General features: G+C 40.9%; 2 long non-coding RNA genes across 3 annotated transcripts; one reads left to right on the top strand and one right to left on the bottom strand.

The window, feature by feature from the left end:
• Nucleotides 1–7,795: 7,795 nt before the first annotated feature.
• Nucleotides 7,796–10,407, bottom strand: LOC124881224. The gene is made up of 3 exons (XR_007041574.1): nt 10,330–10,407; nt 8,455–8,524; nt 7,796–8,321 (listed from the first exon to the last, which is right to left on the bottom strand). It is a non-coding gene; the product is annotated as an uncharacterized LOC124881224 (long non-coding RNA).
• Nucleotides 10,408–10,751: 344 nt separating this feature from the next.
• On the top strand, nt 10,752–14,778 carry LOC124881270. Of its 2 annotated transcripts, none has more exons than XR_007041602.1 (3): nt 10,752–10,872; nt 14,387–14,593; nt 14,683–14,778. It is a non-coding gene; the product is annotated as an uncharacterized LOC124881270 (long non-coding RNA). The 2 variants fall into 2 exon arrangements; XR_007041601.1 differs by lacking the exon at nt 10,752–10,872 and adding an exon at nt 13,813–14,304.
• The last annotated feature ends 5,730 nt before the right edge of the window (nt 14,779–20,508 follow it).

The raw sequence follows: 20,508 nt of genomic DNA, 5'->3' as shown, positions 1-20,508 counted from the left end.
AAAGAAAGTAAAACATTATTGGTGTTAGCTCCTTTAGTGGCTTCATCTAGGAGAGAAAGACAGCTAAGCAGATGAACTCTGACCCAAGTCAAAGGCTGAAATCACTTGCTAACAAGTTTTTTAAACTGCTAAATCTCAAATGTTCTTTGAATTTACAATAGAAAGTTCTTGTCAGAGTTTCCTTCTTCCACAGTCTGATCACATCCTGGCATTGGGTTGAACCTTTCTTGTTTATTTCCAGAAATCTTGTCATAGGTCTCAGTATACTTTACTATTTCTATAGAAAGAGTTCATTTGGAAAATCATTTTCAAAAGTGATTGAAAGCTTAACTACTTAACTGCTTCATACATTTATGTCATTGATCTATGAGTATTTAAATATTTAGGATTTAGAGGGATTTGTTTCAGACAAACATAATGATGAGTATGTCCTGTTCCCTAGGATACTTGCTGTGTTAATCATCAATGTTGTCATAATAATGGCGTAAACAGAAAGGTGAAAGGGTGTGGTTATTTGACGTATTGCTTAAATTACCCATGCAGAACCTTTTCTGAAAACAAAATTACCTGTAGGTAAGCAGAATTGACAGCTACAGCAGTAACAGTAGTCGTAGTAGTAGATGGCTGAGTGAAGATCTATGGAGGACTACCAATCTGTTTATACAGGATATGTGTATGTGAGTATTGTCAATATAACATCACTGGGACAGAAGAAATCTCAGCAAGAAGCTGCTGTGACTTTGTAAATCTTCATACATGAGAAAACAATCAGTGTTATTCAGGTCGGACTGTATGGCAGACAGATGGCAGAATGCCAGCAGATGACTGTTTTTCCAATGTTTTTCTAAAGACTATCAGAAACTTAACCTGTAATAGTTTCATTTACACTTGCATCTACCATCATATGTGTTTAAGATCTCTTGTGTCTCACTGGAAGAAGATGATCTAGAGGAACATGATGCTCATCAACATGGCCTCAACCCTTTGTGGTGAGTTAACGTTAAAACGACAGTTTACATAACAAAAAAATACTTGGCCTGCACCTGTAAGTGCCAACAAAACCTAATGTATCTCATTAGGGAATCGTAGTTCTCCAGGCAAGGCAAATGAAATGCATTTACAATGTGAGGCACGTTGGACTGTCAGGTTACTAATCTCCAGTAAACACTTATTTGTTTTGGTTTCACTAGACTGGGTAAAAACAACTTCCTCATTGTCAGGTAGATAAGCTGCGAGTTCAACAGTAATAGTGACTCATTCTCTCACGTTCAGTACACACAGCTACCTGTTCGCTAAGTAACAATGGGTCTAGTTTATCATTAGCTCAGATCATTGTTCTTTTGTAATGGAAAGTATTTTGCATTAGTCATGTATGCAAACCATGCCCCATGTTTTTAGTAGGCGATTTGTGGACCAGTCAGTCTTTCCAGTTAGAAAGAAAAGAAATGCTGTGAAAGTTGTTTACCAGTTTTTTATATTTTACACTGTGTGCGAAAATCAAAGCTTCCACAACAATTACAATTTTACATGATCATTTCTCTCTCATAAACATTGTTGCAGGAATGTCTTCATTGTTTTGTTTTTGTTGGCATACTGTCTATTTGCATTTGAAGTAAAAAAAAAAAAAGAGAGGCATCAACAAAAAACCTTTTTTTTTCTTGCTTTCAGGGATGTTTCTGAGTCAAAACAATGGTCTGTTTTACCAGGCTGAAGAACGTGGTAATGTGACAATAGAGTGGCGCTTTGCACTCAAAACTGGCATTAAAGTCTCTTCCCTAAAGATCCACTGTGTCCAGTTACCTGAGCTGAAGGTTTTTTATCATCTGGACAACAGCTTTATTGAAGCTCAACATGAGCAGTTTGCCGGTCAAGTTCGGTGTGATAAAGAAGCACTGAAAGCAGGGTGGGTCAGACTTCACCTGGCCAGGGTCAGGACCGAAGACTCGGCTGGGTATCTCTGCAGAATGGCCACAGGGTGTGGCAGGAAGGTTAAGGAGTTTACTCTCAATATCACTTGTAAGTTTTTGCTCATATAAAACTTTTTTTTAACTGAAAATAGAGCTAACAAAGATTTGACTAACCCTGTCTTTTCCTTTGGTAAAAAGAAGCCCACAAAAACAATGTTGTGCGTTTCTTGTTTTTTTTTTGTCAGTAATCTGCTGGGAAAGAATATCATTTTTGCTGTTTAAAAATGATCTTAAAAATCAGTGTCACAGGTTGAAGACGAATTTTTAAAAACATCCTTTACTTTTCAAAAAGACTTTTCTAAATCTAACATGATTTCTATTCATACAAAGATTCCAGCTAAAACCTGAACCCAGTGGTTCAACACATTGTCTATCCACACAGCTGTCACCAGCCATGACGGCACATGAAGAGAGTAAGAACAACATCAGTCATCACTTTATGCAAGATTTCTGAAGCATCTACAAAAACAGAAGAATAGACATTGTAATATAGCAGTGCATGCTGGGAAATTATGCTTACCCACACTTAGCACCTCATATCCTGTGGAAGAGGTTCAGTAAAGTCTGATATGAAAATAATTAAATATAATATTTGTATCTGTCATTGTTATTCTGTAAAACAAAATCTGAGGTGCTTTAGAACAAGAGTTAAGGTCAGATCCTGTCATAGTTCTGAACAATGATGAGACTCATCCAGACTTGTCTCTGACAACCAAACAAACTTGGTCACAGTTTTTGATGCAGTGTTGGTTAAAACTGCCCAGCCTCTGTTCCAACACCGTAAATTCAGAATGTGGATAAAAAAAACCAAAAAAAAAAATCAAAGCAGTGGTGCATCCCTTGCTGTTGTCTTTGCAACTTCTTATCAAGGTTGAAAGCTTTTTGAGACAGATCTGCTTCCATATTTGTTTCAGTTCTGTCCAGGAAATCACTTCTGTGAGGTATAAGTGTGTGATATTGTTTTTTACTAAGGTGCATGGCATATTTGTATTCCTTACAGCTCCAGAGGAGCCAGTAGTGATGAAAGAACGACCAGAACCAGTGACTCGAGGAAGAGCCAGTCTTTTTATTGGACTTGGACTGTTCACTCTAGCTTCAGCTTTGCTGGCTTCCTGTGCTTCATTCACCAAGCATCACACCCCATGTTGTCTGAGGTAAAGAAACTACAGAAGCAAGCCTCATTTGGCTGCATCAACGTTTTCTGCCCTCTGCTGTTTTTAAGAGAGACTCCATGAAAACAGTGAAACAGATGTGAGTCTATACTCTCTGAACATCTGTTTAGAAATGATGAAGACAACTGGGGTTTGTAACAAATTCCTAGGTTGTGTCTTTTAATGCTGGAACTGGATCATTGGTGCAGGTTGTAGATTTAGCCAGTGATTCGTTCTATAAATGTATGAGGTCTAAGAAGAAGACCGTGATACCAGAGTTACTTTTGGTTACTTATTTTAATGAAAAGGGATATTTAATCCTTACTGTATGTTATACCAAGCTGCTGCTGAAGAGAACATTTATTTTGCATTTTCAATAACAGAAACAGTTTAAAATAACTTTGATTTTTATAAAGCGGTTTGTTTTAACATCTACAGTTTGTAACATATTTTGTTGTTTTGCTGTCTAGAGTGTGATAGATTATCACTGATGACTGACATTGTGTTTTCATTTGTTTTATTTTATTTTATTTGGACCTATATCAAGACTGCAATAAGCCAGGTAAACACTGACAACAAAATACACATTTCAACAGATACAACAGTCAATAAATGTGTATTCACACTTTTAATCACACTGATGGGGGACCTGCCACTACTTTTGTATTGGAGATTTCTTGCTAAGAAGCATATTTGTAGCAGACACTCATGCCATTTAGTGGAGTGTAGTTTAAAGACTGGACTTTGTGATTTGACTGTCGACAGCAATCTTAAATCTCAGCACAGAACATTTCTTAATGTTTGGCAGAGTTCTTTCTTTTGTTTTTAATGTTCTCATAAATCCAGTTTTATGGCAAATGTTTATAGAAAGGTATAATTTACCTGAATTGTATTGTATGCTAATATAAATGAATAAAGTTTTTTTTGTCTCGTGAAGTGATTTTCCTTTTTCGCAGACAACACAAAACAGGGGTAAACAGTGTGGCTGAGCCAGGGTCCTTCCCTGGAGCCAGGCCTGAGGTCAGGTGCCTGAGCTTGTCTAGAAATAAGTCTAGAAATAGTTGGGCTCGCCTCAACGCACAGCGTGGGCTATGGAACCCAGCTCCTTGAGAGAGGTTGGACTCTCTACTACCTAGGAGTGGCCCGCAGTGAGAGACGGTAAGGTGGGTTTGCTTGTTGCCCCCCAGCTCAGCTGTCTCGTGTTGGGGCTTAACCCAGTGGATGAGAAGGTTGCATCCTTGCGCCTTCAGGTGGGGGACAGGCCTCTGACTGTCGTTTTGGCCTATGGGCCGAGCGGTAGTGCAGAGTATCCGGCCTTTTTGGCCTTCCTGTCGGGGGTGCTGCATAGTGCCCCTCTCGGGGACAATGTTATTCTGCAGGGGTACTTCAACGTCCACGTGGGAAATGACAGTGACAACTGGAGAGGCGTGATTGGGATGAATGTCCTAACCGATCTGAATATTGGACTTCTGTGCTAGTCAAGGATTGTCCATAATGAACACCATGTTCAAGCAGAAGGGTGTTCATCAGTGTACTACGCACCAGGACACCCTAGGCAGGAGTTTGATGATGTCTTGGACACTCGGGTGAAGAGAGGGGCTAAGCTGTCCACCACATGGTGATGAGTTGGATCTACTGGAAAAGGAGAAAACCGGACAGGCTTGGCAGGCCCAAGCGTATAGTGAGGGTCTGCTGGGAACGTCTGGCGGAGCTCTCGGCCAGGGATGTATTCAACTCCCACCTTCAGGAGAGCTATGACCAGATTCTTGGGGAGGTTGGAGACACGAGTGGTCCGAGTGGACCATGTTCTCTGTGTCTATTGTCAATGCTACTGCCCAAAGCTGTGGCAAAAAGGTCTGTGGTGCCTCGCGCAGTGGCAATTCCCAAACCTGATGGTGGACACAGGCAATAAGGGACTCTGTCAAGCTGAAGAAGGACTACTATCAGCTGTGGTTATGCCTGTGGGACTTCTGAGGCAGCTGACAGGTACCATGAGGCCAAGCGTGCCGCGGCCTCAGGAGTCCCACAGGCCAACCACAGTTGATAGTAGTCCTTCTTCTATCAGCTGTGGTTGATAGAAGAAGGACTATGTTGTGATTATTAATCTGAGAATATTATTTAATATTTAATATTAATATTTTAGCATTTTATCAAATAATATTTTGGTCTGTTAAGGGTTGTCCTGTGAATACCAGCCCAGTAAGGCGATGGTATTAGGACAAAATAGAAAGGTGTGAGACGAGCTCTGACATTATTGAACAGCAAAACCTCTGCACATATATGGAATGAATTCACACAATTTCTTAAAATACAAGAATTTATTAACAAAAATAAGTCAACTCAAAGTCAAACATATTTCAGTCAACAAACTCTTTACTATGCTAAAACAATCCAGCTAAACTACCAAGCAGAATTAAAGAGTAACGAAGACTAATGGACTATGTACAATATAAAAAGTTGAGGGGGGGGTGAGCCAGTTGGGGTGGCTCGGGCATCTATACCGGATGCCTCCTGGACACCTTCCTTGGGAGGTGTTCCCGGCATGTCCCACCAGGAGTAGGCCCAGGGGATGGCCCAGGACACAATGGAGGGACTATGTCTCTCGGCTGGCCTGGGAACACCTTGGGCTCCCCCCGGAGGAGCTGGAGGAGGTGTCTGGGGAGAGGGAAGTCTGGGTGTATACTGAGTCTGCTGCCCCCGCAACCTGGTTCCGGAGAAAGTGGAAGACGATGAGTACGACTACAAGAACGAGTTAAAACAAGATTGTTATCTGATTTGCCTCGCAGAGGTCTTGCTTCAGAGATGTATTAGTCCTTGACATTTTCATAGAACAAAATATTTGCAAAATGTTCATTCATATCATAAACGCCTCTTCGCATAATGCTTATTCATTCAGATCCAATGTTTTGTTTTCTTTGGTAGAGCAGCTGACAACCTGTTGAAACGTTTGAAGTGCAGCAGCCAGTGAAGCATGGTTAAAATCACAAGAATTGCTGGTCCACTTCCTCCACGTTTGACACTCTTCTTTAAATTGCTGTCTGCTCGTATGGTCAGAAAGCCTGGCAGAGAGTTGCTGGAGTCAGGGATATGATCCTACAGCCATGTTTTAGTGAAAGACATAATACTGCATTCCCGATACTCTGGCTGGGTCCTTTGTAGTGCTTGGAGTTCAATTGATGGAAGAGATGGTTTGAACTTCCTCCTTCTCTCTCTTTTCATTGCTCCTGCTCTGCATTCATGGCGCCTCCTTTTCAACTCATCAGGGATTTGGGGCTATAGTTAAAGTAGTATTTGAGCTTTTGAGATATTAATCAGCTGCTCCTGGTTGTAAAAAACAACCGGAAGCATTAATGCTTATTTATTCAGTACTCGTACTCGTACTCGTCGTCTTCCGCTTTATCCGGGACCGGGTCGCGGGGGCAGCAGACTCAACAGAGACGCCCAGACGTCCCTCTCTCCAGACACCTCCTCCAGTTCCTCCAGGGGGAGCCCAAGGCGTTCCCAGGCCAGCCGAGAGACAGTCCCTCCAGCGTGTCCTGGGCCGTCCCCTGGGCCTCCTCCCGGTGGGACGTGCCTGGAACACCTCCCGAGGAAGGCGTCCAGGAGGCATCCGGTATAGATGCCTGAGCCACCTCAACTGGCTCCTCTCGATGTGGAGGAGCAGCGGCTCTACTCCGAGCCCCTCCCGGATGGCCGAGCTCCTCACCCTATCTCTAAGGGAGTGCCCGGCCACCCTACGGTGGCCGGGCCACCCTGGCTCAACGAAGTGTTGCCTCCACTTTGTTGAGCCAGGCTTTAACATTCCACAAAGGACACATAAAGCAGTTCATAATCCTTCTCTAAGTCACAAAAACACATACAAACCTTTTGGGCAAACTCACATTCATCCCAAAGTTTCCTCACTGATCCGGTCTTCTGCAACCAGGATGGAGGTCCCACTAAATCCAAGATTCAGCTGTCAGCCAGCTCTTTGCTTCACCGCTTTTGTGTGGGCTTTATCCACAAAGGTTGAAACATTAATGCCAAAGATGGAGCACACTGACTGGTTTCCTTTTCATTCAGGTTTTGACAACATTTCTGTTTTCATATCAAGGGGAAAAAAAATTCAGGTTTGAATAATTGGTTTCCATTTAACAAAAAGAGTGAGTGAAGGAATCAATCATTATTATCTTATTTCTAAACAAGAGTAGGTGAAATATAGATGTCTTCCAGGATGCATTTTGTAAGAAGTTCCGACATTAATAATTTTGGAAAAACAATGCAACATGAAGCCACAACAATAAAAAATGTATGCCCCTTTTCCACTGGCTCTATTTAAGCCAGCTCCACTCCACTCAGCCCGCTTTGTCAGCATTTCCATTCCTACTTTTAACATCCCTGCTGCTGACCAAGGAAGGGAGCAAAATAAAAAACAGAAATATCTTTTCAGAGAACCTTTGGATCAAAAGAGCAATAAAAGACATTGTTTGGCCATGTTTCGTAATAGACTAAAAACCATTTTCAACATATGTCTACTGAACTCTCCCTTAAAATCATTTGTAACGGCCAAGATTTTCATATAACTTGTACATCTGAGAACACCGGAGAGTTTAATTACAGAAATTACACACTGCATGTAGTACTGTCAGTTTGAACAACTTATAATCATTTGGTGCATTTAAGGAATTAAACATTGAGTGTCATGCAAATAATTTTATTACATCTTTAGTTTATGTTAGAATAGAAGATGACCATGAGAACCACACAGAAACAGAAGATTATTCTATGATGTTTCTTCTCTTGTGTGAATGCGCAGATGACGTTGCAAAGATTTTAAATGCCTGAAGCTCTTTCCACATTTCCCACAGCTGTAGGCTTTTAATCCTGTGTTAGAACCCAGATGGTATTTCAAAGAACTTAGACGACTAAAACTCTTCCCACACTGATCGCAGAGGAAAGGCTTTTCTCCAGTATGGATGTGTAGATGAGACTTCAAATTTCCTAATTGCCTGAAACTCGTCCCACATTGATCGCAGAGGAAAGGCTTTTCTCCAGTGTGGATGTGTAGATGGCATTTTAAATTTCCTAACTTCTTAAAACGTTTCCCACACTGGTCACAGCAATGCATTGTCTTGCTAGAGTTGGTCAGCCGATCCAGCTCTCTGTCCCTCACTTTCTGATCATCTTCACCAAATTGTTGATCCACAGTTTTGCAGGTATCCATCTGTAAGGAATCCACAATAGACAGAAAAATGTATTGATTATATAGCACCACCGAATATGAAGTAAACTCCTTTGTCTCAGATTGACCAAAATCTTGATTCTTCATAAAAACATTAAATCTCAGAATGACTTACTTGTGCCTGAGTCATCATATTGCTGTCTGCATCACTTTTTCCTCTCTTTGTTTGGATTGTTTGAATTATGCTGCTCAGAGTAGGAAAATGTACTTATTAATCACCTTAGACGTGATCAAATTAACACATTAAGTCTTAAAAAGTATAAACATACCAACAAACAAAGCATAAGCATATTATCGCAAGAATATAAAGCAAGACAAAGGAGTTACACAATAAAGCAAACAAAAAACATTTAGACAAACTTCACCGTATTTGTTTATTTTTGTATTTCACCTTTATAGTTATTTATGGTAAATGTATAAATTGAATCCGTTTTATGTCATTATATTTGTTGTTGGACTACTTGTTTGCTGAATATTGGACCATTTGCACGTTGCTGGACGCCACCGGGCCTCCTGGCGTTTTCGGCCATTTTGTATCCAGGACAGTCCGTTCCTACAGATCCCGTCGGACATTGCGACTGATATGACGGGGCGCCCCAAGTCTGACGTCACAGGACGCTATATAGGAAGGCGGCCATTTTGAACACTTGCCTTCAGCTGGAGACTGACACGGTTACCAACATCTGAAGCATCACCTGGAGAAGAGTCCCGAGTGGATTTCATTTATTCTCTCTCGTTGGAAAAAGAAGAATTCATAACTGAGGTTTCTGGAATAAGAAGGCCAGAAATTTCACTTTGCCAATCGAAGACGTGAGTTTAACACGTAACTAAAAAACCACGGAGTTTCAAGGAGCAACCTTGTTTTGTCCTAGTCGACTGTGATGGTCAGATCATATTTTCCCTTTCGCCAAGGAGGCCAGAGGATGAAGATTGACCGCTTTTCCTGAAGTTAACTGTGGACGCACAGTAACTTCCAACTTCCACCCCATTCTCTCTCAACCCCGCTCAGAAGGGAGACAACAACAAGTAAAACCCATCCTTTATTTTTCTTTCTTTCTTAGAAAATCTGGGCAGGGTACAGGAGGTTTTAGTGCGATGAGATTCGCTATTTAATCTAATGTATGTATGTGCAGGTAACCTTGTTATTGAAACTTTGATGTGCCGTGTTGGATGCCTGGAAGCCGCTGCGCTCCCCAGCTTTGTGTGTGTTTTGCGGGGTTGTTGAACACCTGAGAGCAAGCGCAGGTGCGCTGTGAGACTGGACTGTTATGATAATCCCATGGTGAAATTCCCTATTTTCTTTGTCTTCAACCTTACTGCTTACTAGCTTGCCGCCAAAAGTTTTATAACCCTTTGTCTGCTCACCTCGCAGAGTTGGGGGAGGTTTTATGACTGAGTATAACTGAGTTACAGTTGGAGCTGCGCCCCAACCTCCACTCACCACCACACCCCTTTGTCATATTATAACTGCTGGTTTGATCCCATGTTTTGCTTTATTTTGTTTAGTTAGATATTTTACCCCTTTTGTGTAGAACTTTGCATGTTTGAGTAGGTGAAGATTATTAAATTGGAAGAACGGATTGTATCAGGCTGTGATTTAATAAATATTCACATAGATGGTAACAGAAGGCGTTCTGTGTTTATTTTGTGCAAGAGTGATTCGTCAGTCAAGATAAGGTTAAAAGTTCCACACGTTTCGGCAGAAACGGTCGATTAAACAGTGACATCTCTGGTAATAGTTATCAATTATTATATCTGAGTATTTAATTGTAATTATCAGAGGCGTTGAGCCACAATTACAACACCATAAGACATCTCTGGTCTCGATTCATAAATGAGGATTTTGGTTAAGAAATTAATTTGGTCAAATTATGATTTTTAATTATAATTATTGATAAAGATTAATTAATCAATAATCATAATTCCAACATTGTGATGTCCTTCATGAACTTGTATGACATCAAACACTAAAGAAAACAGTTTTTCCTACCGATAAAATGCTGATGTTGACTCCTTGTCTGCTGAACTGTTGTTTTATGAATCAGTTTCACAGTTTTAAATAATGCAATGTTATTGTCATGGCAACCAAGGGTTAAACTACATCAAAGTTCCAGAATTAATTTGAAATATAAAGCAGCATCAACAGTAGCTTTTTGTTATGCTTTTATTATCCATTTAATATGCATTTAATTTTTTTTATGTGATCACTTAGTCTGTACGAAACAACAGAAGAATCTTAAGGCATATTTAAGAGATAATGGAAACTCATCCTATGAATGAATTTATTAACCACCTTATGGATTCTAAAATGACACAGATGAGATGAGGTCCAGTTTGGTTCTGTTTATTATGATCAAATGAGCTGCTATTCAGAGGCTGCATCTCACGCCTTTAACAATCGAACACACTACAACCATCACTCCTTAGAATGCATGAAAATGAGTGCAAGCTGGACCCACAACGCCTCTTATGAGAGGATCCCGTCCCCTGCTGCTCTACCAATCTGCCACTCACATGGCAGCCACCATCACATGTGAGTAGCAGTCAGCAGAGCCCAGGGAGCGGCAGGCTAACCTGCTCCAACAACGCATAATGACCCGAACAACAGCAAGAACTTTTAGAACACAGAATCCTTACAATACATTAAATGAGAAAATGTTATGTTATCATCATGACTTTAGTCTGAATATTTGTTGTATCGGACAGTTAATAAACTTGAATTGTATCAATCAAGTTGGCAGGATGTTACTTTCATCCTGATTTGTTCTTTTTAAAACTTAAATTTATTTTTTTTAGGACAATTATTCTCTCTGGTTTTGAATGCTCTGAAGCTGGAGGGATTTTTACTGATAGTTTTGGACATTTGTTGTTATGCACAACCATGGCAACAAGGTGAGTTGTTTTACAACAGGGAACAGCTGATTAACGTCTCAAATGCCTAAATAAAACCTGAACTACAGCCTCAAATCGTAGATGAAACCCTTTGTTCAAAGACAACTTGTGATAAAAGGAGTATCACCATCTGAGTAAGAAAACAAAAACACATCAGCCCCCCCTGCAGGTTGCTGATCATTTTGGAGTTGGAGTTAAAGAGGCCATCTTGAACCTGCTTCAGTAAAGCAGGCAGCACTGAGGATCATGCTCTTTATATTCTCCAGTGCATTTAATGAAATACAGCCTGATTTATTATGTCAGAATCATCAGAAGACTCAAGTGGAGACCTGAGCAATCACCTGGACCAATGACTACCTGAGAAACAGACCACAGTTTATGACTGAAGGGTTGTGTGCAGGGATGGAGGGTTTGAGACAGTTCTATTAAGTTTTGTCATAATATATAAAATGTTAGACCTTATTTTATATTTGCAAAAGTAATTTTTTTCCAAAATCTTTAAAAAACTTAATGTTTTTATTATTTTTTACATAAGACAAATCTTTATTACTCTCCTAAATATTTTCTTTAATTTATCATAAACCTAATGTGCATCTTGAGCTTATGAATTCAGTTAAGACATTATACATCGATGTGTGGCTGCATTTAATACCTTACATATTAATGTATTATGACTATTATAAGTCTAAAACCAAGAAGTTGTTTTGATTGAGTAATATAACCGTTTTTCATTAATTTCTGCATTCTGTGGGGTAGAACCTTTGTTTTAGATAAAAACCGGATTTCTCAAAATATTAGCGTAATTTTAAAGATTTAGCCTCTGCCTTGGTCTTTCCCTTGGAGGGTCCAGTCTTGATCTTGGTCTTGGCCTTGGAGGGTGCAGTCTTGGTCTTGGAGGGATTAGTGTAGGTCTGTGTCTTGGCCTTGGAAGGCCTGGTCTTGGCCTTGGTTTGGAAGGTCCAGTCTTGGTCTTGGAGGGTTTAGTCTAGGTCTGTGTCTTGGCCTTGGAAGGCCTGGTCTTGGCCTTGGTTTGGAAGGTCCAGTCATGGTCTTGATTTTGGCCTTGGCCTTGGAAAGTCCAGTCTTGGTCTTGGTCCATGCTTTGGAAGGTCCGATCTTGGTCTTGGCCTTGGAAAGTCGAGTCTTGGTCTTAGTTTGGAAATGGGAAAGTCCCGTTTTGTTCTTGGCCTTGGAGGGTCCAGTCTTGGTCTTGGTTTTGGCCTTGGAAAGTTGAGTCTTGGTCTTGGTTTTGGAATGAGAAAGTATGTCTTATTCTTGGCCTTGGAAGGTCCAGCCCGGTATTGGCTTTGGAGGGTCTGTTCTTGGTCTTGGTCTTGGAAGGTCCGGTCTTAGTCTTGAAGGGTGCGGTCTTGGTCTTAGTCTTGGAAGAACCAGCCTTGACTCCACCCCTGGTTTGTGTATAACCAGGTGGTCAGCAGCACAGGAGTTCTCCCTACTCCTTTTCACTCTGTACTCCTCAGACTTCCAGCTCAAGACCCTGACATATGCAGAAGTAACGTGCAGCCAGGTCTATCAGAGATGGACAAGAGTCTGAGTACAGAGAGCTGGTAGATCACATTGTGGCATGGTGTAGAAACAATCATCTTATCTTTGAGGAATGTTTATGTGCCTCTATTTGGGATCTGATTTTTCTTAAATTCTAACTGCCGTTGTTTCTGGTGTTTTGTTTTTTTTACTCAGTAGCTGATGTGATTTCAAATGTAAGAAAGTGAAAAACTTAAATCAAAACATTCTCAAGTAAAATTCACCTTCTGTAAACTACTTAAAGTAGTTCCACCCCTGCTGATAGGACAGCCAAGGCGAGTAATTATCAGAACAAAACTGCCAAGAAGCCCCAGGCAACTCTGGAGCAGCTGCAAAGATCCACAGCTCAGGAGGGAAAATCTGTCCACATGATGATTATTAGCCATGCATGCCACAAATCTGGTCATTGTGAACAAGTACCAGGAACAAAAATATAATTGTAAAGAAAAAGCCACAGAAAGTCTTATTTGTAGTTTGCCACACAACATATAGTTCGAAGAAGGTGCTCTGGCCAGATAAAACTAAACTTTAACCTCTAGGGCCTACAAACAAAATGTTAAGTGTGGTGAAAAGCTAAACCACCATCCCCACTGTGATGATTTCTAGTTCACCGACAAGTTGATCCTGATGGGAAATGGGAAGTGGAGGAGGTGAGAATAGAATTAATCCACGGTATCTGCAGGATGCGACAGGATAATCTGCAGAGCAGATTTAAAGTATCTGTCAGTGTTGTAATTATTGTTCAGAGACATAGATAGAAAATGTATTGTCCCAATAGGGAGATTTTTGCTCAGTGAGTAAAAAGGCATAACACCAGCCATTTATATAGACTTAGAAAAACAGCAAAACACAAACAAACTGGAAATGTATGTTGGAGATGTTGGAGATTCCTTTGCTAATAAGTTAGCTGAAGTAATTAATAACCTTCATCAAATGTTCTTTTCCTTCTTTTAGAAACTTTGACCTGCCAGGTTCAAAAGAAATGAGTGATATATCAGATTTGAGGTAATCTGCTCCAGGTCATAATGGAGTGGGGGTCTCTTTACTCAAATAAGTCATGACTCTCATCATCAAGCCTTTGGCATCCATTTTTCCTTCATCAGTGGAAACTGGCATAACACCTTCTAACATGAAGTTGCTAAAGTTATTCCACTTTTTAAATCAGGAGATACTGAGACCTTTACAATCCATCAGCTTTGTCTAGATTCAAGACTCGACTTTTTTATTGTCAATTCACCATATGTGCAGTACATACAGAGAAATTAAAATGTAGTTTATCTGTGTCACTATGATGACATAGACCATGCAGCACAATAATGCTAAAGATTAAGATAGGAAGACTAACTATAAAAAAAGAGTTTGTTGGGACTTGGGAGTATGTTTACTGTGTTTGTCCACCAGAGGTCCTCCTGGAGCCACTGCTGACTCTATACAGGTGTTCCTGATCTTTGGATGATTGTGTGTACCTGGGAGGAGTATTTAGGAGCCTGCCACCAGTCCTTCATTGCCTGATTGTTTTGCCCATGTGGTAATCATCAAGCCAGTGTAACTTTGCCAGTTTTGACCTGATCCTGAGCTAACACTGTTTGTTTTTGTCTGATTTCTGCTAGTACCTGTGAGGTGTGGGTGTCTTCCTCTTTACCTGGACCTGGACTTCCAGTATCTCTCTCTATTGTTTGTGAACTTTGGATTATCACCACTAGACTGTGGTTTGGATTCTAAATCTCCCAAGCTCCTTCCTCTGTGTGGACTCTGATCTGCTGTGGACCGCTCTTATTGGACAAGCCTTCTGGATTACCTGACTCCCAAGCCCAATGGTAAAGAACCCCCCGGTGTTGCAAAACTCTTTGGGACTTTGTGGATTTATTCCTCTGTGGCCAGAACTAACTAGAGCTTCTCTCTTTAGACAACCCGAGAAGTCTGAAGTACCTGCCTGAGCATTTCCTACCGGGTTTCCGGTGTGACTTGAAACATTGACTGTAAATAAACTTTTGAACCTTTACTGGTCTCCTGAGTGAGTTTGCATGTGGGTCAAACCAATTCCTAAAGAGTTCTAAAAGTCAGTTCAGTGCAATGTTGTCAAAGATTTTTGACAAACTAGTATACAGGTCCTTCTCAAAATATTAGCATATTGTGATAAAGTTCATTATTTTCCATAATGTCATGATGAAAATTTAACATTCATATATTTTAGATTCATTGCACACTAACTGAAATATTTCAGGTCTTTTATTGTCTTAATACGGATGATTGTGGCATACACCTCATGAAAACCCAAAATTCCTATCTCACAAAATTAGCATATTTCATCCGACCAATAAAAGAAAAGTGTTTTTGATACAAAAAACGTCAACCTTCAAATAATCATGTACAGTTATGCACTCAATACTTGGTCGGGAATCCTTTTGCAGAAATGACTGCTTCAATGCGGCGTGGCATGGAGGCAATCAGCCTGTGGCACTGCTGAGGTCTTATGGAGGCCCAGGATGCTTCGATAGCGGCCTTTAGCTCATCCAGAGTGTTGGGTCTTGAGTCTCTCAACGTTCTCTTCACAATATCCCACAGATTCTCTATGGGGTTCAGGTCAGGAGAGTTGGCAGGCCAATTGAGCACAGTGATACCATGGTCAGTAAACCATTTACCAGTGGTTTTGGCACTGTGAGCAGGTGCCAGGTCGTGCTGAAAAATGAAATCTTCATCTCCATAAAGCTTTTAAGCAGATGGAAGCATGAAGTGCTCCAAAATCTCCTCATAGCTAGCTGCATTGACCCTGCCCTTGATAAAACACAGTGGACCAACACCAGCAGCTGACACGGTACCCCAGACCATCACTGACTGTGGGTACTTGACACTGGACTTCTGGCATTTTGGCATTTTCTTCTCCCCAGTCTTCCTCCAGACTCTAGCACCTTGATTTCCGAATGACATGCAGAATTTGCTTTCATCCGAAAAAACTACTTTGAACCACTGAGCAACAGTCCAGTGCTGCTTCTCTGTAGCCCAGGTCAGGCGCTTCTGCTGCTGTTTCTGGTTCAAAAGTGGCTTGACCTGGGGAATGCGGCACCTGTAGCCCATTTCCTGCACACGCCTGTGGCTCTGGATGTTTCTACTCCAGACTCAGTCCACTGCTTCCGCAGGTCCCCCAAGGTCTGGAATCGGCCCTTCTCCACAATCTTCCTCAGGGTCCGGTCACCTCTTCTCGTTGTGCAGCGTTTTCCGCCCCACTTTTTCCTTCCCACAGACTTCCCACTGAGGTGCCTTGATACAGCACTCTGGGAACAGCCTATTTGTTCAGAAATTTCTTTCTGTATCTTACCCTCTTGCTTGAGGGTGTCAATAGTGGCCTTCTGGACAGCAGTCAGGTCGGCAGTCTTACCCATGATTGGGGTTTTGAGTGATGAACCAGGCTGGGAGTTTTAAAGGCCTCAGGAATCTTTTGCAGGTGTTTAGAGTTAACTCGTTGATTCAGATGATTAGGTTCATAGCTCGTTTAGAGACCCTTTTAATGATATGCTAATTTTGTGAGATAGGAACTTTGGGTTTTCATGAGCTGTATGCCAAAATCATCCGTATTAAGACAATAAAAGACCTGAAATATTTCAGTTAGTGTGCAATGAATCTAAAATATATAAATGTTAAATTTTCATCATGACATTATGGAAAATAATGAACTTTATCACAATATGCTAATATTTTGAGAAGGACCTGTATAAACAATCCTGCACTGATGCAATATATATGATGCAATTATAACCACCAGTATGATTTCCTGAAAAGCAGCTCCTTCATCCCCACTGCTGTCTGCCTGTTCAATTCTACCATATAATAACTAATGTGATAACCTCTGTATTTGTAAATACCTGCAATCATTGTCACTGCAGCACCAATGACCTCCACTTTTTACTGTACATAAGTCATTTTTATTTTTATTTACTTTCCTTCTATTACTACTTGTTTTTGCACATTAACCTTGTTTTTTCTTTGCACATTTTTTCATAACTATCTGCACCCTATAGGTGTGTTACTAAGAGCTGCTGTAACAAGTTAATTTCTCCATTGTGAGATCAATAAAGTCTATCTTAATCTTTTAAATCGAGAGCAATATGGTTCTTGGAATGGCTTTCAGTACTACACAAGTGTCTTTCAAGGATTCATATTGGAATTTTTATTTATATAAATGATCTAACTAAAATATCCAATATCCAATCCATTTTACTGCTGTTTGCAGACGTTGTTGCACACGTCTTTATGCTTCTAATGGACTTTTGATTAAAGAAATAAAACTAAATTCGTATATTTATTCCTGATGGTTCAACAAATTTATCATTAGATATCAAAAAATGAATACTTTTCTAAATTAGTATTATAGTCTTAACATATTGGAGTATTGTTTGGGCTGGTACATTTCTGTCTTATCTGCATAAAATACTGCTGCTTCAGAAGAGATTTGTTAGATTAGCAACAGTTTTTGCAAGAGAAGCACCAAGTGCTCCTTTCATTTTTATTCTGAAATTACTGAATATATTTGATAACGGTATTTTGCAAACACTGTATTGTTTTGTTAATTTATGTTGTATTAACTAATAAAAGCTTAACTAAACTAATGATTTCACATAGTTTTCAAGTAGTGCAGTATTCAGAGTGGTGTACACGAACAGTAAAAACGCAACAAATATTTTCTGTTTTAATCTAAAGATGTTGAATGGACTGGGCCTCGGTAACATAGAGAGATCAGAACTAAAACCCAAAGAATTTGTTAAGGAGAGAACGGTTCCCCTGTTTGAATGTTGCCTAGCAACGGAGTTAAAGGGATTCATGTTGCTGATAAACTCCAGATTAAAAAACAACTTTATAGCTTGATTCTTATAAGTTTGTTTAAAGATATATTTCTTTTATGGGAAATGAAGCATAAAGCAACACAAAGACAAGCATAAGTACTCTTCAAAATAATTCTAAGCTTTAAGTCTGGGTATTTTTATTTTTTCAAAAGATCAAAACTTTGCTTTCCTTTTAGATGTACCATTTCTAGATATGATAAAGAAAAATAAATAAAATGTGACATCACACCAGGGTCTCAAAGAGTTCTGTGACCTCACAAGAGTCAATTTCTTTATGTCAGATAACCTTTCTTGTCTGATGTGTCTGAGACATTTCTCCTGATTTGCAGTTCAGTTCGCAGTTTTCAAACTTTGTTTGACACACAACTCTGTTGTAAATTTACACAGAGCTTTGTGTGAAATCTGTCCTGATTTGCTGGAAAGACGATTTGTCTTATAATCTGAAACAAGCAAAAGTTCAGATGGAGGCAAACAAGCCTTTTGTTGAGAAGGAAACATGGGGTCATCATGTAGAAAGGGAATTAGGGGAGTTGCCTGAAAATGAGTTATGCAAAGAAAACTGTTATCTGTGCACAAAATAAGATCACTGAAAAAAAATTGATCTCTGAAACAAAGGAGAAGGTGAATCAACAAGAGAACAAACAGCCATTCCTTATTTCTGGTTCTAAAAAAAGAAACATCTGAAAACATCCACCGTTATTAATTAAAGGAATATTTCAAATAAAAAATCTAAACAAAAGTAAAAATAAAAAACAAGGCAAAACATTAAACAAAACAAAGAAATTGCATCATCAAGTCAGCACCCAATAACAAAGCTTGAATTGGACATTATATAATCCACAGGCAGATAAATGACAGGTGTCAAAACGTTTGACTTGCAGGAGGCCGCTACGTCAGAAACAGGCACCAGAGAGCATGAGTGGTGGCATCATGAGTGAAGCAGTGGTGTCAGAGGCAGCTACTGGAGGGTCCGACAGTCAGTCAGAGCAGCGGGTGAAGGTCAGAAAACACAGAGTCTGACTCGCAGGCTCATTGGACAGCATCGCCAGCTCTTGATGGAGTTGGATAGGGTTTGTGTTGTAGGCTTGTGTGAGGATGGGTTGTAGAGATCCATTCACCTGGCTTGTAAGGCATACAGATGTCATGGTGGTAGATGCTGGAACCAGATATCTGTACTGCCCACATGCCATGTATTTAGCCTGGGTGGGCGTTTCGTGCTTTGCCTGGCATGTGTGGTGTACAGATGTTACAGAGAACCCATGTTGGAACCACACATCTGTATGCCCACATGCCAGGCAATAAGCCTGGGTGGGCGTTTCGTGCGTTGACTGGCATGTGGGGTGTACAGATGTGATGGTGACTATTGTTGGAAGCAGACATCTGTACTCCCCACATGCCAGGCAATGAGCCTGGGTGGATGTGTTGTGTTTTGCCTGGCATGTGGGGTGTACAGATGTTACAGTGGACCCATGTTGGACCCGGACATTTGTATGCCCACATGCCAGAAATGAGACTGGGTGGGCGTTGTGTACCATTGCTTGGCATGTGGTGTGTACAGATGTTACAGTGGACTAAGGTTGGACCCAGACATCTGTATGCCCAACATGCCAGGTAGTGAGACCTGGTGGGCATTTTGTGATTTGCCTTTCATGTGGAGTGCACAGATGTTACAGAGAACCCATGTTGGAACCAGACATCTGTACTCCCCACATGCCATGCAATAAGCCTGTGTGGGCGTTTCTTGCCTTGCGTGGCATGTGGGGTATGCAGATGTGATGGTGACTATTGTTGGAAGCAGACATCTGTACTTCTCACATGCCAGGCAATGAGATTGGGTGGGCGTTTTGTACCATTGCTTGACATGTAGTGTGTACAGATGTTACAGTGGACCCATGTTGGACCCAGACATCTGTACTCCCCACATGCCAGGCATTGAGACTGGGTGGGCATTTCGCACAATTGCCTAGCATGTGGAGTGCACAGATATTTTTGTGGCTATTGTTGGAACTAAACATCTGTACTCCTCACATCCCACGTATTTAGGCTGGGTGGGCGTTTCGTGCCTTGTCTGGCCTGTGGTGTGTACATATGTTACACTGGACCCATGTTGGAACCAGACATCTGTATTCTCCACATGCCATGCAATCAGCCTGGGTGGGTGTTTCGTGGCTTGCCTTGCCTGGCATGTGTGGTGTACAGATGTTATTGTGGCCCATTGTTGGAACCATACATCTATTCGCCCCACATGCCACTTGGTGAGCATGGGTGGGCATTTCGTGTCATTACATGACATGTGGAGCATAGAGATGTCTGGTCCCGTCATTAGTCACTGTTACATTTATATGCCCCATAAGCCAGGTTAATAGATCTGTACAACCTACTTCATGCAAGTCTGCAATACAGCCTTGTCGAACTCCATTACCTGCTGGTGGTGCTGTCTGATGTGTCTTCAAGTCATTCTCCATGTCTGCTGACCTTCTCTCACTGTTCAGACTGACTCTTACAGAAATAAAATCCAAAAGTACAAAGAACAGAACACAAGAATAAACTAAAACCTAAACACAAAGGAATGAACTAGTATGGGAAAACTAATGGCAAAATTAACAACTAAATATGGCAAGACCCCTCCTTGAACTGCCACTTTAACGTGGTGGAGGGTCTGATGCTTGGAAGATCCCAGAGGCTATGTTGTCTGGGGCTTAAATGCCCCTGATAGGGTCTCCCATTGCAAACAGGCTCTGAGTGACGGAACAGACAAACAGTGGTTCAGAAGCCTTCATGAGCCCATGGCCTCTCTCCTACTCTGAACTGGCCCACAGAGAGAGGCAACGGGATATGGTGCTTGTCGCACCCTCTTCAGCTTTCTCTTGATGGATTTTACCCTGTGGATGAAG

The sequence above is a fragment of the Girardinichthys multiradiatus genome, chromosome 14 (genome assembly GCF_021462225.1).
Source record: "Girardinichthys multiradiatus isolate DD_20200921_A chromosome 14, DD_fGirMul_XY1, whole genome shotgun sequence".
NCBI lineage: Eukaryota > Metazoa > Chordata > Actinopteri > Cyprinodontiformes > Goodeidae > Girardinichthys > Girardinichthys multiradiatus.
The sequence above is the reverse complement of the archived record's forward strand: the minus strand, read 5'-3'. Positions and strand labels throughout refer to the sequence as shown.